Raw genomic sequence first — 5,800 nt, forward strand, 5'->3', positions numbered from 1 at the left:
GTGAGGGAAAGGGTGGGTGGGTGGAGAGAAAGACAGAGACAGAGAGAGAGAGAGAGAGGTCCCAAACAGGCTCTGTGCTCAGCATGGACTCTGGGATCATGACCTGAGCTGATATCAAGAGTTGGATGCTCAACTGACTGAGCTACTCAGGCGCCCACTCATACTCTTTTTTAAAGGCTTTGATTTCTTATTAATTTTGGAAAATCTTTTTTAAATGGTGTTTTGCAGAGATATCCTTAATAAGTCAACATAGTCTGCTGATTCCAAAAAGCTGAGAGCTACAAATTATTTTGATTTTAATAAAATAATACATGTAAAATATTTTATTTTTCTGACTTTGGAAATGTAACTATACCCTTTATAAAGTTGATATTCAGTGTATGTGTGTGTATGTGTGTGTGTGGGGGGGGGATATCTATGTGAAGGCTGTGGGAAGGTAAATGTGGCTTCCTTGTGCAGGGACCAAATTCTAGAGACAGTTTTAAAGTACTTGCAGATGCTCTAGACTTTTCGATGCAGGCTAATTAGTTTTGTATTTAAAAGGAGGCAGTATCCCCAGTGGATATAAACATAGGCTTTGGAGATGGACAGGAGCAGGACTGAGCTGGATGATTTGAGCAGAGTGATCATCTATAAAATGAAGACTTAACATTTATTTCATTAGGGTAGTGTGAGAATTTAAATATTTAATGTATACAAAGTGCCCATTCCAGTATGTAGGAAATGTCCCATGACTAGGAGCTATTATTATTATTATCATCAAACTATTTAAAACACTTTTGCGCTTACTCACCTTACACTAATTAAGACTGTCTAATTAATATTAGCTAAGACATAGTAAAAGTTATTCCTTTCCAGCATGAGAGGGCAGAGACAAGTGAAATAGGTCCCATTTCAACAATGTTATTTACTAATATATGTTCAAATGTCAAGTGATTTATATTCTTATCCAAGACACTCATAACTCAGAAAATGATCAGTTCATAGGTAGAACTGCCAAGATATTAAATGGATGATTTAGGACCAAATCAATTGGCCAAATATTATGAAAATATTCAATATGTTCCTTCAGAAGAGAATTCAAACATTTATGAAACTATGTTTCCTGTCAAGCTGTTCAAAGCATATTTTTGCTTTCTACTACCTCTTTGCAATAAAAAAAGAGAGAATATTCATGAATAAACCTCATAAGAATAAAGCATGACCTCAAAAAGGAAAAGTACAAATTACAACTGGAAGTTTTAAAAAGAACCCTTGAACAAACGAATAAATGTATCCCACTCCTAAAAGAAAGTTAAATACCAGAAAGGTATCAATTCCATATTTAAAATACACTAAGTCCAACAAAAATACCAGTAGTACTTTTTACTAGCTAAAAAACTGCATAATTCTCCTAAAATATATATATTGAAAAAGGTGAGAAAGAAATCATCTTGAAATATATTAAAATACAGTATTACATTGAAATAATTACATTATCAAATTAATCTGTATATCTTTTTTAAAATGTTTTATTTATTTTTGAGACAGAGACAGAGACAGAGCATGAGTGGGGGAGGGGCAAAGAGAGAGGGACACACAGAATCCGAAGCAGGCTCCAGGCTCCGGGCTGTCAGCACAGAGCCCGCCACAGGACTTGAACGCACAAATGGTGAGATCATGACCTGAGCTGAAGTCAGATGCTTAACCTACTGAGCCACCCAGGCGCACCTACCAGCATAATTTATTAATGAATTAAAAAGTACTAATGTTAAAAAGGATATATCAGAACACGTAACAAAACAAAACACAACAAGATCTCTAAAAGGAAAGAGAAAAAAGTAATTTATAAACCTGACTTAAAATTAGGACTCTGTGTGGACTACTGCTTCCCATCCTCTGCTGGATTGTGACCTCTTGTTCAGAATATTTTTCTTATACATGAAGATGGATTTTTTGGTCTTCTTATTTATATTCCTGTATACATCCCTTAATGGATATTAGACCTTCTCAGGGTAAATTCAGAAAAGGGAAAAGAAGGACATGACAACCTTTATGGGTAAGATGCATGTCATTTGTAACTACCTCCTAGAACCTAGCACAATCCTTATACACAATTGGCATTCATTCAGACTTGCTGAATAAATGAATACTTGGATGAGAACAAGAATACCGGTGGTAAGTCACAGTAGCTTTCACAGAATTAAGAACATAACAGTATGGCTGGAACCATACTCTCTATCTACCAAAACATCCAAAATAAAACTGAAGTTGAGATTATAGACTTAATCATTCAAGAAAGACACTTTTTCTTCACATTTTTAAATTTTAGAAATTCCATAAACTTAAGCAGAGAGGAAAACTGAGGTAAATGCATTATTTTTGTTGTTTTAGAAGCACACTGTGCTAGTTAATTTTATTTGTTCAAGGGCTCATTTGCAAGCATTAAACCAAGCGTGGGCTTGAAGTCTGTGAGTCCAGATTCACATATTTAAGAAGATAAAAGCAAACTGTGATCCATGAATGTGGATGAAAACTAAAGGCTCACGGTTAATCACATTGTAGTTTTTAAATTTCTACAGCCTAGAAGCCATAAGTCACAGGTCGCTTAGGTCTTTCTGGATGTCCCACAAGGTCTCTGAGCTGAGCAAACTCATCATCATTCAGCTTCTGGTTGATAACACTGGTTAATCCCCAAGCATTCAGGATAGTGGAAGGCTCACGGAGACTTTGCTCTCCATGTCATACATTCCCTTCATCATCGTTGACTCTGGAGAAGTCATGGATAGACTTTTCAACATGGATTCAATGAGATAAACCACACTTAATCCAATAGTCCAGCTGGTATATCCTTTTAGCTTGATGACTTCATAGGCACTTTCAACCACCGTCTTATGTACATCTTTACAATTGTCACTGTCATTGTCTGTTTCCATTTCTGGATTCAGTTCCTGGAGACAAAATACCTCCCACATTCACTTTATTCTTCACAGTCACACTTGAGTTGCCATGTTCTCCCAAAATCCATCCATGGCAGCTGCTGGGATGAATGTCAAGTTTTACAGCCAGAAGATAGCAAAATCTAGCTGTGTCTGGATTATACCCACTTCCAATCACACTGTGCTTGGCTAGTCCACTTAATTTCCAGGTAACATATCCACCGGGATATGAGAATATCCACTGGGTTGGAAACCACAATTATGATGCAGTCAGGACTGTACTTGACTTATGTAGGAATAATGAATTTGAAGACATTCACATTCCTCTGTACCAGACTGAGGGGCTCTCTCTCTCCTGCTGGTGGACTCCTGGAGTTACCACCATAATCTTAGAATTGGAGGTCACAGAGTCATCATTACCTGCCAAAATTTAGGTATCTAAAGAAATAAGTTCCCATGTTTCAGGTCCATTATTTCTCCTTTGAGTTTATCTTCCAAAACATCCACGAGCACAAGTTCATCCTCCAGAGATTTTCCCGGAATGCTGATGGCACATGCCATACCAACTTGTGCAACATCCACTATAGTAATCTTATTGTTTTGGACAATTGCTCTTCTTCTGCAACTGGTGCAATCAGTTTTTCCTTGTGAGTTGCCATTGTGCCCAGGAGAGATGTGAGAATCATGTGAGGAAGATAATAAGGTAAATACTTTCTACTTATAGACCAGAAAGAATTTGGAAAGTTTTCTGAACTCTCTAACATTGTTATCTTTCAGTATAAGGCCTAGAGATGGAACAACTTTACCAAATATTAGGTCAGTTGTTAGCAGAGTAGGGCATGAGCTCAGCTCTCCTGGGTCCATGGTTGCTGCTCTTTCCACCATACTCTTATACTAACCAAACATTTATTTCTTTTTTTAAAAAATTTTTTTAACGTTTATTCATTTTTGAGACAGAGAGACACAGAGCATGGGGGGAAGGTCAGAGAGAGAGGGAGACACAGAATCTGAAACAGGCTCCAGGCTCTGAGCTGTCAGCACAGAGCCCAATGCGGGGCTCGAACTCACCAACCGTGAGATCATGACCTGAGCCAAAGTCAGACGCCCAACTGACCGAGCCACCCAGGCGCCCCAAACATTTCTTAGTAAAACACAAAAGTGGTGGGTAGAGAAAACAGGAGCCAATAGCATTAAATTTTAGAATAGGTAAGGAAAAAAAAAACCTTGTATTTAAATAAACTTATTACAATTAATACTTCAAAAGATATGTAAAACAGGATATATTTAATCAATCAGTATCTATTTGTTTACCATACATTTATTAATCATCTACCATATGAAGACACAACACAAGATGTAGGAGATGTAATGATGAATAGATCAGAAGTTGTTCCTGCCCTCATGGAGTTTTGAGTTTAAGGACTAAGTGTCAACAATGAGATTGAGATAACACAATCTGGAGATTAGGCTACTTTGGAGTAAAAATGTGACTACTTACCTGGACCATTCTGTTTAATTAAAATTAACTGAGGAACTGAGATTTTATAGAAATATAAGTAAAAAAAAATAGTGCCCATGGGTGGCTCAGTCAGTTAAGCATCCAACTTTGGGTCAGGTCATGATCTCATGGTCCATGAGTTTGAGCCCCACATCAGGCTCTGTGCTGACAGCTCAGAGCTTGGAGCCTGCTTCAGATTCTGTGTCTCCCTCTCTCTCTCTGTCCCCCCCCCCCATTCATTATCTGCTTCTCTCTCTCTGTCTCTCAAAAATAAACATAAAAAGTAAGTTAAAAAAGAAATATAAGAGAAACTATTTTCAGGTGACTATCCTCTGAAGTTTATTTCTCAATTTTTACATAGAAAATCCTGCACCTTAACAACCACAAATCCAAACCAGTCTTCAATCTCTATATCGAAAATCAGTCCTCATTAAAATGTACACAAAGCTGTCTCCAATGACATCTACTGGAGAGAATCAATCTGAAATATATATGAGATCTTCAAGGGAGGTAAAAATAGAAACTTTTAGGATTCTTTGAGGAATAGTAAGTACTTCAAATTTACCAAATAAAGATCCAGGTCTGTACACATATCCACACTTTTCAAAGAGTTTGCAAATCAATCATATCATTAAGGCTCTAGGATTTGAATGGTAACACGTTTTGATATCATGCTGGAGTGGCAATGAAGGCATTGGCTTTCCCAAACTGATCTACTGAAAAGAAAATTCTTCTGCACAAGGGTCTTATAGTAAAGTCAGATGACCCTGCAATCCGGGAGCCCTAGTTTCCTGGACAACATAAACAGAACAGAGACAAGAGCCAAACACAGATATCACCTCCTGGTGGTACTTTGTTAAGATGAGTCCTGGAGGTGCCTAGAAATTCCTAAACTTTCTTTTCCTTGAACTCTCTATTTTCCTAAACTGGAGAAGGAAGAAAGCAGAGCTATGGAGAACTGAGTTGCAAAAGGCGTCAGGATGCTGGATCAGCTTGAGATGACAAGGTATTTCTAAAGGAGCAAAAAGGTCAGAACCAAGGGTGACGAGGATAAAGCTATTACAGAAATCCAGAGCCCAAGGAAAACTTAGGAAGGATGACCATTCTAGGACCCAGAATCCTTCTGTGCTATGACAAGGACTGTTGGTGGTTTGTGAAGTTGACTGTACACCAGGTACTATGCTTACTGCTTTGTGTTACTATCTGTTTAAGTCCGCACAGCTCAATGAATTTCCATCTCTTCTGCCCCTGACAATTTATCCCAGACTGATATGTCCCAATACCTGTCCTACCCCCGACTCCTAGATGTGTCTCCACAGCATAGACCTCCTTTTCTATCATCTACCTAAATCTTAATGGAGTTGTTTTCATATTTAAATACAAT

The 5,800-nt window shown here is 37.8% G+C and overlaps 1 pseudogene; it reads right to left on the bottom strand.

Annotated features, from left to right (window-relative positions):
- Nucleotides 1-2,561: 2,561 nt before the first annotated feature.
- LOC131486161 (L-lactate dehydrogenase B chain-like) lies at nt 2,562-3,577 on the bottom strand (annotated as a pseudogene).
- Between the last annotated feature and the right edge of the window lie 2,223 nt (nt 3,578-5,800).

Source organism: Neofelis nebulosa, chromosome 9 (assembly GCF_028018385.1).
Source record: "Neofelis nebulosa isolate mNeoNeb1 chromosome 9, mNeoNeb1.pri, whole genome shotgun sequence".
Classification (NCBI taxonomy): Eukaryota; Metazoa; Chordata; class Mammalia; order Carnivora; family Felidae; genus Neofelis; species Neofelis nebulosa.